The 19,154-nt window shown below is 43.2% G+C and overlaps 1 protein-coding gene across 7 annotated transcripts in view; it reads left to right on the top strand.

The window, feature by feature from the left end:
• The window catches only part of LOC126297890 (uncharacterized), a 2,130,251-nt gene that overhangs the window by 1,659,049 nt on the left and 452,048 nt on the right, over positions 1-19,154 (top strand). The window lies entirely within an intron of this gene.

The raw sequence follows: 19,154 nt of genomic DNA, 5'->3' as shown, positions 1-19,154 counted from the left end.
AAAATATTTTGTGACTACTAATTAATTTTTAGGGTCCATTATACCTTCTGAAGAAGGCAATTTTAAAACTGTTGACACCATGGTCAAGAGTTCCAATAAACGTTTGTTTCTAACGGATTGGATGATTCTTTCAATCTCTCCAAGTAAACTTTGAAGGTTTGTTTCAGCAAGTTTCCATTCACTTTGTCTTGTTCGAGAGCATCATATATAGTACGTCTTAACTTTGCTGTATCAGGCATGAATAAATTACAATGGGTATCAGCATGTAAACATTTATTCTATATCGCAAGTGTGGACAAAACTTGAGGATGACAAATATCATCTACATCTATATCTACATCACTAAACTGCAATTCACATTAAAGTGCTTGGCAGAGGGTTCATCGAACCACAATCATACTATCTCTCTACCATTCCACTCGCGGACAGCGCGCGGGAAAAACGAACACCTAAACCTGTCTGTTCGAGCTCTGATTTCTCTATTTTATTTTCATGATCATTCCTACCTATGTAGGTTGGGCTCAACAAAATATTTTCTCATTCGCAAGAGAAAGTTGGTGACTGAGATTTCGTGGATAGATCTCGCCGCGACGAAAAACGTCTTTGCTGTTAAGACTTCCATCCCAATTTGCGTATCATATCTGCCACGGCGAAAGAAGTTGGTTCTTTATATTAGATGTGATAAAATCTATTCTTCCAAAGCACTGCAGTGTTATTTGTTTTATACTTCATGTTCGTACAAACCCATCAGCTGTCTAGTTTCTTTTTCTTTGAACTCATACGTATTTCAGATCGTTACGAGCTGTCTCCTTACAAAGACATTCACGTAAAGTAGCTCCACCCTGTAAGTACTCCACGTTACTAAAATAAAATTTCTGGTTAAAAAATTTACAATTTTCTTCCAAAGACAAAGAATGATGGTTCAAAGATTCTAATCGAGTCGCACCGTCATACGCTGGTGAAGCAAATTGACCTGAGGAAGTTTAAAAAAATTGTGAGAAAATATGAATATTAATGTACAAAAAACTAAAGCGCTATTAAATAATAGATTTTATGAAACCTCCTCCACTACATGTCCAAGATGAATTTTTTCGTCTGCGACATACACATATTGTCAACAAACTGATGCACGAAAACATTGATCACATGGTTTTTCTGCTTGCGAAGACGTTCACTTAAAGTAGGACTACTCTACAGATATACTACGTTATGACAACGAAAGTGCTGTTAAAGAATTAATAATTTTCTTACGAATATGAATAATAGTTTGCATTACATACGAGTACGAACTAAGTGAATAAAACTAGTTATTATATGGTTTTACAAATACAGCCACACGCTAATTATATATGAGATAACCGTGAAACGTAAGATCTTCAGTAGGAGAAATTCTTGAATCCAAATTTTCCCAAAAAGTTTGATAACAAAAGTGTATTCACTGCCATCTTTCATTTAGGATTTAAATTTGATAGCACCTAATACAGGAATTATTTTATAAGTTTCTATAGATCATCACAATTATAGGCATTGACTTGCTTACGCGTACTTTCTTTACAGATAATGTGAAAGTGAGTCTAGAGATAACCTATTAGTTAAAATAGTAACACGAAACACATTGGTCGTATTATTTACATTATTATTACTGCTATTTTGGTACCAGTGCAACAGAACACGATGGCGTCATGTTCGTCATCGACTATCTATTATTGTTTGCACAAATGCAATTTCGACCTTAAGTTGCAAACACAGCAGTATTCAACATTAATGAAATTAATAAAAGGATGTGAGCCTATATGTCTCATGGTAGCATTCGTCACATGCACAATAGGTACGTTACAGATAGAAATAAATCTAGTGAAACTGGATTCTTAGTTTGTGCACTTGTCAGCAATGTACACCGTACTGGTCAAAAATAGGTGAAAGTCACCTTAAATTTATTTACATCGTCCTGCTGTAGTGGACGATGTAATCTCTAATAGTAACTTGTATTAAATTAATACTTACGACGTCAACCATAATAATGTGACAAGAAGAGAATCCCATATCACTGAAAGTAGTTGTGTTATAAGATGGCTTGATTGCTTACATGTTGTTGTTGTTGTCTTCAGTCCTGAGACTGGTTTGATGCAGCTCTCCATGCTACTCTATCCTGTGCAAGCTGCTTCATCTCCCAGTACCTACTGCAACCTACATCCTTCTGAATCTGCTTAGTGTACTTATCTATCGGTATCCCTCTACGATTTTTACCCTCCACGCTGCCCTCCAACGCTAAATTTGTGATCCCTTGATGCCTCAAAACATGTCCTACCAACCGATCCCTTCTTCTAGTCAAGTTGTGCCACAAACTTCTCTTCTCCCCAATCCTATTCAATACCTCCTCATTAGTTACGTGATCTATCCACATTATCTTCAGTATTCTTCTGTAGCACCACATTTCGAAAGCTTCTATTCTCTTCTTGTCCAAACTAGTTATTGTCCATGTTTCACTTCCATACATGGCTACACTCCAAACAAATACTTTCAGAAACGACTTCCTGATACATAAATCTATATTCGATGTTAACAAATTTCTCTTCTTCAGAAACGCTTTCCTTGCCATTGCTAGTCTACATTTTATATCCTCTCTACTTCGACCATCATCAGTTATTTTACTTCCTAAATAGCAAAACTCCTTTACTACTTTAAGTGTCTCATTTCCTAATCTAATTCCCTCAGCATCACCCGATTTAATTTGACTACATTCCATTATCCTCGTTTTGCTTTTGTTGATGTTCATCTTATATCCTCCTTTCAAGACACTGTCCATTCCGTTCAACTGCTCTTCCAAGTCCTTTGCCGTCTCTGACAGAATTACAATGTCATCGGCGAACCTCAAAGTTTTTACTTCGTCTCCATGAATTTTAATACCTACTCCAAATTTTTCTTTTGTTTCCTTTACTGCTTGCTCAATATACAGATTGAATAACATCGGGGAGAGGCTACAACCCTGTCTCACTCCTTTCCCCTTGCTTACATACAGCAACTATACATCATGGTCAAAGGGCTATGAGGGCCAAATAGGGTTAGACAACGTTTATGGCAAAATGATGGCAATACAGATTGAAAACAATTTACTTCAATTTGTGAACAGAATCTTGGCATTACTTAAGTGCAGTGTGAAGATACTGTGTGGCAGTAGTACAGAGTTAAATTGAAGTGATCTGTCTTTAGCTCTGGTCTGGTTCTGAATCCAGCAAACGATAATTACGATCACTTGTAGAATGTCCAGTTCGGCTCTTCTTGTTTGTGATGCTGCCTTGAGATATTGTTGATACCATAATTGATATTGTGTTCATACTGATTTCCAGTGAGGTTACAAAAGCCATGGGATAACTCCTAATACCGTGTCTGACTCCTTTTGGACAGAGTAGTGCAGCAACTCGACGTAACATGGACTCAGCAAGTCGTTCGAAGTCCCCCATGCAGAAATATTGAGCCATGCTGCCTCTATAGTTACCAGTAAATGCAAAAGTGTTGCCAGTGGAGGAATTTGTACAGGAATTGACCTTTCGACTATGTAACATAAATTATCGATGGGATTCATGTCAGGGGATCTGAGTGGCCAAATCATTCGCTCGAAATGTGCAGAACGCCCTTCAAACAAATCGCGTCCAATTATGGCCCGGTGACATGGCGCTTGTCATGCACAAAAATTCCGTTGCTGTTTGGAAACATGAAATCCATGACTGGCAGAAAGTAGTATCCAAATAGTCAAACATAACCGTTTCCACTCAATGACCGGTTCGATTGGACCCAGTAAATTCCACGTAAACACAGTCCACATGATTATGGAGAAGACTTATCTGACCAGGCCACGGTTTTCTAGTATTCTAGGGTCCATCCGATATGGTCACGAGCCCAGCAGAGGTGTTGCACGCGTTGTCGTCTTTTAGCAAAGGCACTCGCGTCGGTCGTCCTCTGTCATAGCCCATTAATGCCAGATTTCGCTGCACAGTACTAACATTGATATCTCCGGTTATTTCACGCACTGTTGCAGTGACAACTCTACGCAAATGCTGTTGCTCTCGGTCGTGAAGTGAAGGCCGTCGGCCACTGTGTTGTCCGTGGTGAGAGGTAATGCCTGAAATCTGGTATTCTTGGCACAACCTTGACACCATGGATCCCAGAATACTGAAATCCCTAATGAATTCCGAAATGGATTGCTCCACGTTGCTAGATCCAACTACCATTCCGCATTCAAAGTCGGTTAACTCCCATCACGCGGCCGTAATCACGTCGGAAACCTTTTCACATGAATTACCTGAGTACAAATGAAAGCTCCGCAATAGCACTGCCACTTTATTTATTTATTTTATTTATTTATTTATTTATGCATTTATTTTACCTGGCAAGATTAGGGCCTTCAGGCCCTCTCTTACACCTAACCAGGCATACTCAGATTGAACGAGTTACAGTTTCTACTTAACATTAAGGACATATAGCCTATTATGCAGTATTGATGTTAAAGAAAAAAAAATAGATATCATAACAGTAGTACAATGATAATTATAACAATAAAAAATAATTATAACAATCAATAATAATAGTAATAATAATAATAATAGTAATAGTAATAATAATAATAATAATAATAATAATAATAATGACTATGTATATGAAAGTAAACATACTTTTCTTTTCTGAATGTCAGTCACATTGTTAGTTGGGAATTTTCTCGTTATGTTCTTGCAGCTTGTGAGTTATTCTCATCGAGCAGAGACATAAGGCGATAGAATGGGGTGAAAGAGATATATAAGAGGTAGATAGGTTAGAGGAAGAGAAATAGAACGGTAAAATTCGAAGCTGTGATGGAGAGGAGAAAGAAAGAGATGGGCCGGGCACAACAATGGTGGCTATACCGTCCCTAAAATGTATGTTTTGAGTTCCCTCTTGAATGTTGAGTAGTTCTGGATAAGACGCAGATCACAGGGGAGCGCGTTCCATAGTCGTATGGCTGAGATGGAGAATGACACGGAGAAAGATTTTGTATTATGTAAAGGTACAGCCAAGATGATAGACGTATCCGATCTGGTGTTGCGATTGTGGAATGATGATAGGTGTTTAATATGAGAAGATAAGTATTGGGGGCACCAGTGGCTAAGAAATCGATGAAGTAAGCACATCGTGTGGAGATCGCGTGCCGTATGTGGGCGTATCCAACCTAGCTGGGAGTATGAAGGACTGATATGATCATACAACCGAATATTGCACACGTATCTAACGCAAGCATTCATCACTAGCTCGAGGCATCTAGAATTTTCACTATTTGTGCCGTGTTGAACTACATCGCAGTAGTAAAGATTAGGCAAGACTAGTGTTTGGACTAATTTTTGTTTAACATGGGTTGGAAATATTTTTCTAAATTTTTGAATTGCATGTAGGGAGGAGAGCGATTTCCGGCAAGCTGTGACTGTTTGTTCTTCCCAGTTTAGGTGTTCATCCAAGATTATTCCAAGGTCTTTTACTGTTTTTTGGTATGGTAGTTGGGTACCATTGAGGAGTATTTTAGGGACTGTTTCGCGAAAGTACCGGCTGATTAACTTTGGATGAGATATAAGTATGACCTGGGATTTCTTGGGGTTTAGTTTCAGACCTAGGTTCTGTGCCCATCGAGAAACAGAGCAAAGATCTGCGTTCATACTCGCTACTGCGCCAGCAATGTTCTTGGGGCTTGCACTTATGTACAGTTGGATGTCGTCGGCATAAAGATGGTAGTTGCAGGAGTGAATCACTGAAGAAATATCATTAATGTACAGTGAGAAGAGTAGTGGACCAAGGACGGAGCCTTGGGGAACTCCAGAGCGCACGCTTTTCCATGATGACTTTTCCGACCCACAGATGACTTGTTGACTTCTGTTTTTGAGGTAGCTGTCGAACCATTGTATTGCGCTGTTTGAGAAATTCAGCTGTTTCATTTTAATTAGTAATATATCGAAGTCAACTGTGTCAAAAGCCTTGCTAAAGTCAAGCAGTGTTAGGATAGTAGCTTCACGTCTGTCCATAGCATGTTTAATGTCATCAGTTACTTTGATTAATGCGGTTGCTGTACTATGGTGCTTTCGAAAGCCTGACTGATATTCGTCATGGATATTCGTCCTTGCGTAAACGATAATGCCTCCATTTGTATATATATGCATATCGCTATATTATGACTTTTGTCACCTCAATGTAAATACTAGGCTTTTCACCATGGCTACACCCACATACACATCCCACACATGTATTGCATGTGTCTACTCCTCCCTCCTCCCTGTGTCCATCATTTTCTCCCCTTATCTCTCTGGCCACCTCATCCTTCCACCTCTACCTATGTTCTCTTCCCAACTCTCCCTGTCTCTCTATATCCTCCTCCCCCTCTCTTTGGTCATTTCTTCCACCCCATCTCTCCAACCATATTTTTCTCCTCCTCCCTCTTTCGATACCGTCCTCCCCTGTCTCTATCCATCATCTCCTCCCCCCCTTCCTGTCTCCCTTCATTGTACATTCCCTCAGTCCCCTCTCTCTGTCCATCTCCTCCTTGTCCCTCTCTCTGTCCATCTCCTCCACCCTTCTCTCTATCAACCTTCTACACGTTTTCTCTAACCATATGCTCCCCTGCCTTTCCTTGTCCATCTCCTCCTCCCCATTCTGCCTACCTCATCCTCCCACCCTCCTTATCTCTCTCCATTACTCCACCCTTTCTCTGTCCACCTCATCCTCAACCCCCCCTCTCCCAATATTCATCTATCACCTCTTCCTGCTCAGTTGTGCTCATTCACATGTGTAGCTACTACAGAGTAGACCAATACTACCTACACAACATGCCTGCCATGCAGGACAGCCTCCATGTCAGGAGTAGAAAAACACTTTTTTGTCCGTATATCCATTCCTATGGTACCTAAGAGGCTCTTATCACCATACTGCTGATTTTCATATAGCAGTCAGTGTATGTACCAAATTCGGTTGAATTCGATCCAGTGGTTAGGAGGAGATGCTTGACATGCACAAATATATACGTGCTATTATTTCAGTACAAAAGCCTCTTACCTCTTTATTCGTTTTCTCGCGTTTGGAAGGTACATCATTCCATTAAAAACAGATTTATTTGCTTCAATGTCTCATTTTATGCAATATCTAAGAGGATTAAACATAAAACAAACTTACATGCTGCTATGCATAATCCCACTTACCGAAAATGAGTCGGGATATGACAAAGTTGATGAAGTTCATTGAAATACGCGATGATGCCAAGGAATTCTATGAAAATAAATTCATGGAGAATAGTACTGCATATAGTGCAAATACACCACTGGCAATTATAATTGCTACACCAAGAAGAAATGCAGATGATAAATGGGTATTCATTGGACAAGTATATTATACTAAAACTGACTTGTGATTACATTTTCATGCAATTTGGGTGCATAGATCCTGAGAAATAAGTACCCAGAACAACCATCTCTGGCCGTAATAACGGCCTTGATACGCGTAGGAATTTAGTCAAACAGAGCTTGGATGGCATGTTCAAGTACAGCTGCCCATGCAGCTTCAACACGATACCACAGTTCATCAAGAGTAGCGACTGGCGTATTGTAAAGAGCCAGTTGCTCGGCCACCATTGATAAGACGTTTTCAGTTGGTGAGAGATCTGGAGAATGTGCTGGCCAGGGCAACAGTCGAACATTTTCTGTATACAGAAAGGCCTGTAGAGGACCTGTAACATGCGGTCGTGCATTATCCTGCTGAAATGTAGGGTTTCGCACGGATTGAATGACAGAGAGAGCCATGGGTAGTAAAACATCTGAAATGTAACGTCCACTGTTCAGTGTGAACAAGAGGTGACCGAGACGTGTAACCAATGGCACCCCATACCATGGCGCTGGGTGATACGCCAGTATGGCGTTGACGAATACACGCATTCAATGTGCATTCACCGCGATGTCGCGAAACACGGATGCGACCATCATGATGCTGTAAACAGAACCTAGATTCATCCGAAAAAAATGACGTTTTGCTATTCGTGCACCCAGGTCCGTCGATGAGTACACCATCGCAGGCGCTCCTGTCTGTGATGGAGCGTCAAGGGTAACCGAAGCCATGGTCTCCGAGCTGATAGTCCATGCTACTGCAAAAGTCGTCGAACTGTTCTTGCAGATGGTTGTTGTCTTGCAAACGTCCCCATCTGTTCACTCAGGGATAGAGACGTGGCTGCACGAGCCGTTACAGCCATGCGCATAAGATGCCTGTCCTCTCGACTGCTAGTGATACGAGGCCGTTGGGATCCAGCTTGGCGTTCCGTATTACCCTCCTGAACCCATTGATTCCATATTCTGATAACAGTCATCGGATCTCGACCAACATGAGCAGCAATGTCGCACTACAACAAACCACAATCGCGACAGGCTACAATCCGACCATTATCAAAGTCGGAAACGTGATGGTACGCATTTCTCCTCCTTATACGAGGCATCACAACAACGTTTCAACAGGCAAAGCCGGTCAACTGCTGTTTGTGTATGAGAAATCGGGTGGAAACTTTCCTCATGTCAGCACGTTGTAGGTTAGCCACCGGCGCCAACCTCGTGTGAATGCTCTGAAGAGCTAATCATTTGCATATTACAGCATCTTCTTCCTGTCTGTTAAATTTCGCGTCTGAAGCACGTCATCTTCGTGGTGTAGCAATTTTAATGGCCAGTAGTGCATAACTGGTGTGGTGCTAATATAGATGTTGGGGAAACAGAGGTAGATACTGGACTATAAACAGGTTAATTGGAATTGACTGAAAATGTTTAAATGTTTGTCTTAATTTAATTATTGCATTCTAAATCAGTAATATTCAAAAAATCTTATGCCTTAAATACTGCACTGTTCTTTCGTTTGTAAATGGATGATAAGAGAGAAAGTTGCAAAACAATATGTTACACAGAAAGCACGTTTTTAATAATTTGATATTTCATGATTTTTTCTTTTTTTGTGTGTGCATGCAGGGTGTTGTTCTGATTGCTAGATGTATGAATTGCTGTTTACAAATCAATACGTTATATACAAAATTTTCATCCATATAGCACAATTTACACATCTTTTTGTGTTTCCTGAAGAATTACAATTTTGCAGAAAGCGAGTTTAGAAATCAAATGGTTCAAATGCCTCTGAGCACTACACGACTTAACTTCTTAGGTCATCAGTCGCCTAGAATTTCGAACTAATTAAACCTAACTAACGTAAGGACATCACACACATCCATGCTCGAGGCAGGATTCGAACCTGCGACCATAGCGGTCGCTCGGCTCCAGACTGTAACGCCTATAACCGCACGGCCACTCCGGCCGGCGCGAGTTAAGAAAAATACGGTCCAATGTAAGAAAACTCAACTCCAAACAAACAATGTTTGTTGCATATTTTATGGATAAATGTCTGTCAACTGTCTGTGAGTATTTTTCGCGGTATACATGTTTCAAATGATGCTTTTTCGCCGTGACCTGGTAAAGCAATCATCATACTAATATTGCCATAACGAACTGATATATGAAAACACTGATCACGAGGTTTTTTTAGTTTCAAAGACACCCAGTTAACGAAATTCTACACTAGAAATATATTTCACTATGGAAACAGAACTAATCAAAGGAATAATGATATCAGCTGCTGGTGGGTATTGAAATAAATCAATGGGGGGGGGGGGGGGGGGAGTTTGTGCTGGACCGGGACTCGAACCCGGATTTTCCGTTTTTCGCGAACGGTCGTCTTCACGGCCTCGGCTATCTTGACACGGTCCCTGACTGACCCAAATTTTCTTCTTATCCACACAATACTGGCTGAATGGTATTGTCCGTTACCTTCACTACTCGCGCGTCCGGGCTTGTTGTGCATCTGCGCGGAAAGGATTATTGGCTGTCTCGCCCTTGTTACATATATGTGGTCTTTGTTCTTTTCGAGTCCTGGTACAGCACAAATTTTCAACTTTCCCCATTGCTTAATTTCAGCGCCCACTAGCGGCTAATGTTATTGTAGTGGACTGGGGGATGCCGCTGAAAGAGACTAATATACACGCCCTGGTGAGACGGATGCGTACGTTCTGTGGCAACGCACACAAACGCGGGCGGACACACACACACACACACACACACACACACACACACACACACACACACACACACAATGAAAGTAACACAAAATAGTAAGATATATTACTCAACTATGGTAACGCTGATTATAGCAACTGTAGAATGCAAGTTTTGCATATCTGTCCTGCGCTGACTACAGTTCCATGAAAATAATCTACACTCCTGGAAATGGAAAAAAGAACACATTGACACCGGTGTGTCAGACCCACCATACTTGCTCCGGACACTGCGAGAGGGCTGTACAAGCAATGATCACACGCACGGCACAGCGGACACACCAGGAACCGCGGTGTTGGCCGTCGAATGGCGCTAGCTGCGCAGCATTTGTGCACCGCCGCCGTCAGTGTCAGCCAGTTTGCCGTGGCATACGGAGCTCCATCACAGTCTTTAACTCTGGTAGCATGCCGCGTCAGCGTGGACGTGAACCGTATGTGCAGTTGACGGACTTTGAGCGAGGGCGTATAGTGGGCATGCGGGAGGCCGGGTGGACGTGCCGCCGAATTGATCAACACGTGGGGCGTGAGGTCTCCACAGTACATCGATGTTGTCGCCAGTGGTCGGCGGAAGGTGCACGTGCCCGTCGACCTGGGACCGGACCGCAGCCACGCACGGATGCACGCCAAGACCGTAGGATCCTACGCAGTGCCGCAGGGGACCGCACCGCCACTTCCCAGCAAATTAGGGACACTGTTGCTCCTGGGGAATCGGCGAGGACCATTCGCAACCGTCTCCATGAAGCAGGGCTACGGTCCCGCACACCGTTAGGCCGTCTTCCGCTCACGCCCCAACATCGTGCAGCCCGCCTCCAGTGGTATCGCGACAGGCGTGAATGGAGGGACGAATGGAGACGTGTCGTCTTCAGCGATGAGAGTCGCCGTGCAGGTGAGCGCCACAATCAGGACTGCATACGACCGAGGCACACAGGGCCAACACCCGGCATCATGGTGTGGGGAGCGATCTCCTACACTGGCCGTACTCCTCTGGTGATCATCGAGGGGACACTGAATAGTGCACGGTACATCCAAACCGTCATCGAATCCATCGTTCTATCATTCCTAGACCGGCAAGGGAACTTGCTGTTCCAACAAGACAATGCACGTCCGTATGTATCCCGTGCCACCCAACGTGCTCTAGAAGGTGTAAGTCAACTACCCTGGCCAGCAAGATCTCCGGATCTGTCCCCAATTGAGCATGTTTGGGACTGGATGAAGCGTCATCTCACGCGGTCTGCACGTCCAGCACGAACGCTGGTCCAACTGAGGCGCCAGGTGGAAATGGCATGGCAAGCCGTTTCACAGGACTACATCCAGCATCTCTACGATCGTCTCCATGGGACAATAGCAGCCTGCATTGCTGCGAAAGGTGGATATACACTGTACTAGTGCCGACATTGTGCATGCTCTGTTGCCTGTGTCTATGTGCCTGTGGTTCTGTCAGTGTGATCATGTGATGTATCTGACCCCAGGAATGTGTCAATAAAGTTTCCCCTTCCTGGGACAATGAATTCACGGTGTTCTTATTTCAATTTCCAGGAGTCTATATACTATTCTCTGAACTGAAGTCGGAAAAAAAATGATGTTCTATCTTGATGTACTATTCGAAGAGGAGTTCCAATCAAGCAGTACTCAGTTAAATCTCGAGGCAGATGGTTTCTCTCCGTTCACGATTATTCTATTCACTGTTCTGTTTCTACTGTCTGCCTATCTAACACTATTTCTGTCACACCTGAAGACTTAAAGACACGACGAACGCTCTGCAGGAGCTCTCTGGCAAGACTCGGACTGACGTACAACTTGCAACTGAGAATTTCCGCTCGGGCACAGTTACTTGAATGCCCGCCTCTTCTCTGGCAAGACTCGGACTGACGTACAACTTGGAACTGACAATTTCCGCTCGTGCTCCGTTACTTGAGCACCCGTCTCTCTTCCTGGTGGCGCTGGTGCTCTAGGGGGCGTGATTGTCGCGGGCAGCGATGCTCCTGCGACGGACGGACGCCCACCGTGCTTCCGGTACCAACTGTCACAAACTGTTTTTGTGTGGTGTCTCAGTGTACCACAGTTATTCCTTTGGCGAGCTGTTATATAACGGCTGCAGGACCAACGATGGTGTCTGTCGAAAAGAACAGATACCACATATACAGGGTGTTACAAAAAGGTACGGCCAAACTTTCAGGAAACATTCCTCACACACAAAAAAGAAAATATGTTATGTGGACATGTGTCCCGAAACGCTAACTTTCCATGTTAGAGCTCATTTTATTGCTTCTCTTCAAATTACATTAATCATGGAATGGAAACACACAGCAACAGAACCTACCAGCGTGACTTCAAACACTTTGTTACAGGAAATGTTCAAAATGTCCTCCTTTAGCGAGGATACATGCATCCACCCTCCGTCGCATGGAATCCCTGATGCGCTGATGCAGCCCTGGAGAGTGGCGTATTGTATCACAGCCGTCCGCAATACGAGCACGAAGAGTCTCTACATTTGGTACCGGGGTTAAGTGGACAAGAGCTTACAAACGCCCCCATAAATGAAAGTCAAGAGGGTTGAGGCTAGGAGAGCGTGGAGGCCATGGAATTGGTCCGCCTCTACCAATCCATCGGTCACCGAATCTGTTGTTGAGAAGCGTACGAACACTTCGACTGAAATGTGCAGGAGCTCCATCGTGCATGAACCACATGTTGTGTGGTACTTGTAAAGGCACATGTTCTAGCAGCACACGTAGAGTATCCCGTATGAAATCATGGCGGTGAATCGGTGAAGTATAGTACATACTGACGAAACTAAAATGAGCTCTAACATGGAAATTAAGCGTTTTCGGACACATGTTCACATAACATACTTTTTTTATTTGTGTGTGAGGAATGTTTCCTGAAAGTTTGGCCGTTCCTTTTAGTAACACCCTGTATAGGAAACAGAATAGTTGATAAACACACAAACATTTTCTTACAGTTGCAAGTATTGACGAAGTCTATGAGGACTCCAGTGTATTTATTCTGTGTCGTTTGGCTGAAATGGTTCAAATGGTTCTGAGCACTGTGGGACTTAACATCTGTGGTCATCAGTTTCCTATACTTAGAACTACTTAAACCTAACTAACCTAAAGACATCACGCACATCCATGCCCGAGGCAGGGTTCGAACCTGCGACAGTAGCGGTCACGCGGTTCCAGACTGAAGCGCCTAGAACCGCACGGCCACATTGGCCGGCTCTGTGTCGTTTCGTTAAGTCTGGGATGTGGTTGTGTAATTTTGTGTCTGAAAATTTATGCAGGTCATAGAACGCCCAGTTTGAAAACGTCTTAAGAATGCTACATGTATAGCATAGCACAAGAGCAGTAACTGGACGTTTTGGAACTTCAAAAATTTCTCAGAGATAAATTACGCAACCGTATCACCTGCTCAGTTAAAAGACAGGCAATGAAGACGTAGAATCCTATATATTTTCCAGAAATTTTAGCTTAAGCAATCCTTCACTTTGTTGGCTCCAGTTTTTCTTATCATTTTCTGTTCTTCTAAAACAACACGTCTCCTTTTTTTTTGTAATAAATCTTACAAAAGAAACCTCCATTGGTCCTTTCCTTTACGATTTCTATAATTTCTTCTAATTGAAGGAAAATTGTAAGATATTTTACAGCAGTCCTGTTTCACTGTTGTAGTGTATGTACAGAGTAGCACTACGTATCGTATTTGGAAAGTAACGGCCATTTGCTTATACTGCAATGCTGGCAGTTCACTACAAAGTTGCACAAATGCAGCGCCACTATTGAATTGCGTCAGGATGTAGTCAGCATTGTGTTTCACTTTTATCACAGAAACTTAATTCATAGTATGAAACGGCGCTATCATTTATAAAGTCAGGGGAATATGCAAAGTTGAAAGTAATTACCCGTAGAATTAAGTAATGATTGCTGAGATTAGTCTTTCTTTTCATGCTGAGATTACCCTTTCTGTTGTGTTTGCAATTTTACTTCTTGAGGAGCTAGCTGGGAGAGCCCAAAGGCTCCCATTAGCTACCGAGACAGGTGAGAAGAGCTCGTAGGAAACCAGGGGACGGCAGCCGGTCCTAAGCCCCTTAGGCGGAGAGGAACGGTGCGCCTTTCGACCATTCACTCGTGGCCGAGTGCGGAACGGTCTTTGACAAGATTAGTAGCTCTGTGGGCAAACGGCGCCTGTGAGAGCGCCAGCTCGTTTGCCACCCTCCGATCTCGACGTGATAGCTAATTTGAATACAGAGTTTCCCTTTAGAACCCCCGACCACCTGCGTGGTGAGTGAAGGCATCCAGCGGCCGGGAGGAGAGCGTTTACCGTTCCGAGCGCCTAGAACAGGTAAGTCCTCACCGTAGCTTGGGATAAATAGGTCTCCTCCGCTAAGCCGTTGGCACACGGGACGAGGCAGATAAGGATGACGTGTAAGCAGACTGAATATTCAGTCTGGTGACAGACAGGACAATCTGGTTAACGCGATTTTGCGCTCTCAGCACTTTCCAGCTGCAGTTGTCGGCTTTATTTCGCCCGCATACAATACATCTTGTTCAAGAAAATAGCCGCTCCTAAAATTCCTATGTTATCTCTATTAAAACGCACATTTCTTACCTTGTCCATATGCTAGCCATAATGTTCTCTCTGTGGTATACATAAATAAAACCCGCAATATCCGTGAACTTTTATTTCTATTAACTTCGTAAGAAAATCTCACAATCATTTATTTCTGTTAATTTCGTAAGAAAATCTCACAATCATTTAGAAAAAGTGAAAGTGAAAAAATTTGCTGCAGCAGGGTTCGAACCATCTACTGTCCTAAGCTCTGTTTTATAACATGGCCTCTTTACTCATTATGCCCTTTTCCGGCATTGTTTGAGCATCGAACGTCACATAACACTCCTTTAAGTTCATCATTGAATACTACACTCAGTTTTTGTTTATTACAGGGGGCAGCCAGCCAACCCTTTGACCAAACACGCTTAGCTGCCATGCCGGCACTGTAGGCTGTAACTTAATAATAAACCACTGTGTATTTCATGCTATAGTCGCTGAAATATTATTAGTTTGTATTTAATTAAAACAAACCCTAATAAAAACTATGCGTTTTTTTTTTGGGGGGGGGGGGGGGGAATCTTCAATGTCCCTCTGCCTTAAAACGGCGTACTCTCATAATACCCGAGTTATAACGGTATAATAACTAAATTCGAAAATACTTCAGCCTGCAGTATGGCGTTTCCCTATTGCTTCGTTAGAATAAATCGTACCAATAACGATTCGTTCTCAAGATATTCAATATAATGGCGTTTAGAAACAGTATATATTCGTGGGGTGTTAGATATAACATAAAATCCACCGAATATGGACTTCTACTAAACACGAAAAATACAACATAGCGTCTTGCTTTCTACAGGCCTCAAATTTCTGCTTGTGAAGTGGGGGGCTTCCTTGCTTCCTATTGGGTCTACTTTACATGACACGTCGCCGGAATATCGCATATCGTACTTTTTGTTTCACTTAACGAAATGACTCCTCAACGTTAAATGGCAGGTAGTGACGTCACAAAAAACGCAGAGCGCCACGTTCCCGTGTGCCGGCGGCATTAGCCTTGGCTTTGTGGCGTGCCACTGCCCTGCCGGTGACGCGATCAAAACATTGCTTACGGTAAATTTAGGAACGAAGGGAGGGACCGCATTGGGTTGATGAGCATTAGTTAATACTTGCGGGCTGTGGGAGGTCGTGGTCGGTCTGTAAAACTACTACTTTCTGACGTTTCTTTGCCAAATGAGGGCAAAAAATTTCCGAGGTGAGCCAACGAGCCACCCTAAGGCACGAGTGGGGTGGGGTGGGCAGGATAAGCACTTGCGTGCTGTGCCTGCCGGCCGTGGAGGTCCCGTTTATATAGAGCGCATAGAGGGCACCGCCACACGTCCTGCCAGCCAGTCGTTTACTCACCTCGGAAGATGTTGACCGCAGTTCGCAACGAAACGTCAGAAAGAAATAGTTTTACAGATCGACTGCGGCCTCTTAGCCCGGAATTTTTAACTAATGAAGACGCCTGCCGTGAAAACCTACACGTTACGACTGGTTGATGAGCGTTCACAACTTTGGGAATGGCGATTTGCTACTGTGCGGCACTCACAATCTCTCTAAACTGCACAGAGCATTCTGGAATATGGAATCGATAGTGTTGGAACAAGATTTCCTGTTGGGGGAATTAGAGATGCGGCCGAAGATTGGCTTAAAAGGCAGTTTTGGAGGGCCTGTGCCACGAAGGAAAGGAGGGCACAAGTTTTCATATATTCGGGCCAAGACCTTCTTACGAGTTAGACGTATATTTTGGTTAGAGATTCTTTGTGAGCGGATTGACACAGTAGATCAGTTGGGACGCAACACGCCGGAGTACAACACTATCTGCAGTTTCGTCTCATCTCGGCTCACCTGTTTTATGTAAGTGTGGCAGAGACGTGGTGAGTGAGTAGCTCTTGCAAAATGATAGTGCATTAATGCAAAATAATTAATCATTCACTTTCGAGGTGACCTCTTGGCCCCGGCGCTGCTATTTGGGATTCTCATTATTTTGATAAATTCTCACTAACCTACCAACACAGTCATAACAATTGACTTTTCATTTAAATTTTATTAGAACAGATTAGCATGTCCATTGCCAATTCGGTCATTATCCTACTAGAGGAACTCCGCTCGTTCTTTTTCCTAGGAGCTATCGCATTTGTATTTTTGATTTTAGTATCTGCACTCATTTCTTCCGAGTAAGATATTTGTTTACTTATTTCTTCTTGCATATTAATCACGACCTGTGATCAATAAATTTATAATGGTTCAGAACCTCTGTTTCATTCCAGTAGTTAATAGTTCCCATTACAGCTCACTTGAATGATTAATATTTATCTGGGCACACAGCTACGGTAAACATGTCAGGGCCATCCTTCCTTTCCTTTCCTTGTGCGTATACCATTCCACACACCTGGACCGTAGTGCGACGATTTTCATTTCGGGAGGGGATACTTGGTGCGTATCAGAGGCATACGAGTTAGAGTATAGTCGACTCCAGTGGCGCCCTGCGCTATTTATTGATCACGAGGCCACGGAGGTCTTCTTTTGATTCAGTAGTCGTTTGACTGTAGCTAAAAATAAATAACTTTGGTTTAGAAAGTCATTTTTTCCATCCAGTTGCAAAGTGTGCAAAAAGATCTGCAGCTCCTGCAATTCCGCAGGAATTAAGGATTTTTTTTTTAGGCCTCAACATTCTACATCTACATCTACATCTACATCCGTACTCCGCAAGCCACCTGACGGTGTGTGGCGGAGGGTACCCTGAGTACCTCTATCGGTTCTCCCTTCTATTCCAGTCTCGTATTGTACGTGGAAAGAAGGATTGTCGGTATGCTTCTGTGTGGGCTCTAATCTCTCTGATTTTATCCTCATGGTCTCTTCGCGAGATATACGTAGGAGGGAGCAATATACTGCTTGACTCTTCGGTGAAGGTATGTTCTCGAAACTTCAACAAAAGCCCGTACCGAGCTACTGAGCGTCTCTCCTGCAGAGTCTTCCACTGGAGTTTATCTATCATCTCCGTAACGCTTTCGCAATTACTAAATGATCCTGTAACGAAGCGCGCTGCTCTCCGTTGGATCTTCTCTATCTCTTCTATCAACCCTACCTGGTGCGGATCCCACACTGCTGAGCAGTATTCAAGCATTGGGCGAACAAGCGTACTGTAACCTACTTCCTTTGTTGTCGGATTGCATTTCCTTAGGATTCTTCCAATGAATCTCAGTCTGGCATCTGCTTTACCGACGATCAACTTTATATGATCATTCCATTTTAAATCACTCCTAATGCGTACTCCCAGATAATTTATGGAATTAACTGCTTCCAGTTGCTGACCTGCTATTTTGTAGCTAAATGATAAGGGACCTATCTTTCTATGTATTCGCATCACATTACACTTCGCTACATTGAGATTCAATTGCCATTCCGTGCACCATGCGTCAATTCGCTGCAGATCCTCCTGCATTTCAGTACAATTTTCCATTGTTGCAACCTCTCGATACACCACAGCATCATCTGCAAAAAGCCTCAGTGAACTTCCGATGTCATCCACCAGGTCATTTATGTATATTGTGAATAGCAACGGTCCTATGACACTCCCCTGCGGCACACCTGAAATCACTCTTACTTCGGAAGACTTCTCTCCATTGAGAATGACATGCTGCGTTCTGTTATCTAGGAACTCCTCAATCCAATCACACAATTGATCTGATAGTCCGTATGCTCTTACTTTGTTCATTAAACGACTGTGGGGAACTGTGTCAAACGCCTTGCGGAAGTCAAGAAACACGGCATCTACCTGTGAACCCGTGTCTAAGGCCCTCTGAGTCTCGTGGACGAATAGCGCGAGCTGGGTTTCACACGATCGTCTTTTTCGAAACCCATGCTGATTCCTACAGAGTAGATTTCTAGTCTCCAGAAAAGACATTATACTCGAACATAATACGTGTTCCAAAATTCTACAACTGATCGACGTTAGAGATATAGGTCTATAGTTCTGCACATCTGTTCGACGTCCCTTCTTGAGAACGGGGATGACCTGTGCCCTTTTCCAATCCTTTGGAACGCTTCGCTCTTCTAGAGACCTACGGTACACCGCTGCAAGAAGGGGGGCAAGTTCCTTCGCGTACTCTGTGTAAAATCGAACTGGTATCCCATCAGGACCAGCGGCCTTTCCTCTTTTGAGCGATTTTAATTGTTTCTCTATCCCTCTGTCGTCTACTTCGATATCTACCATTTTGTCAACTGTGCGACAATCTAGAGAAGGAAGCACAGTGCAGTCTTCCTCTGTGAAACAGCTTTGGAAGAAGACATTTAGTAATTCGGCCTTTAGTCTGTCATCCTCTGTTTCAGTACCATTTTGGTCACAGAGTGTCTGGACATTTTGTTTTGATCCACCTACCGCTTTGACATAGGACCAAAATTTCTTAGGATTTTCTGCCAAGTCAGTACATAG

The sequence above is a fragment of the Schistocerca gregaria genome, chromosome X, assembly GCF_023897955.1.
Source record: "Schistocerca gregaria isolate iqSchGreg1 chromosome X, iqSchGreg1.2, whole genome shotgun sequence".
NCBI lineage: Eukaryota > Metazoa > Arthropoda > Insecta > Orthoptera > Acrididae > Schistocerca > Schistocerca gregaria.
Note: the sequence above shows the minus strand (reverse complement) of the source record. Positions and strands in the feature narration are given on the sequence as shown.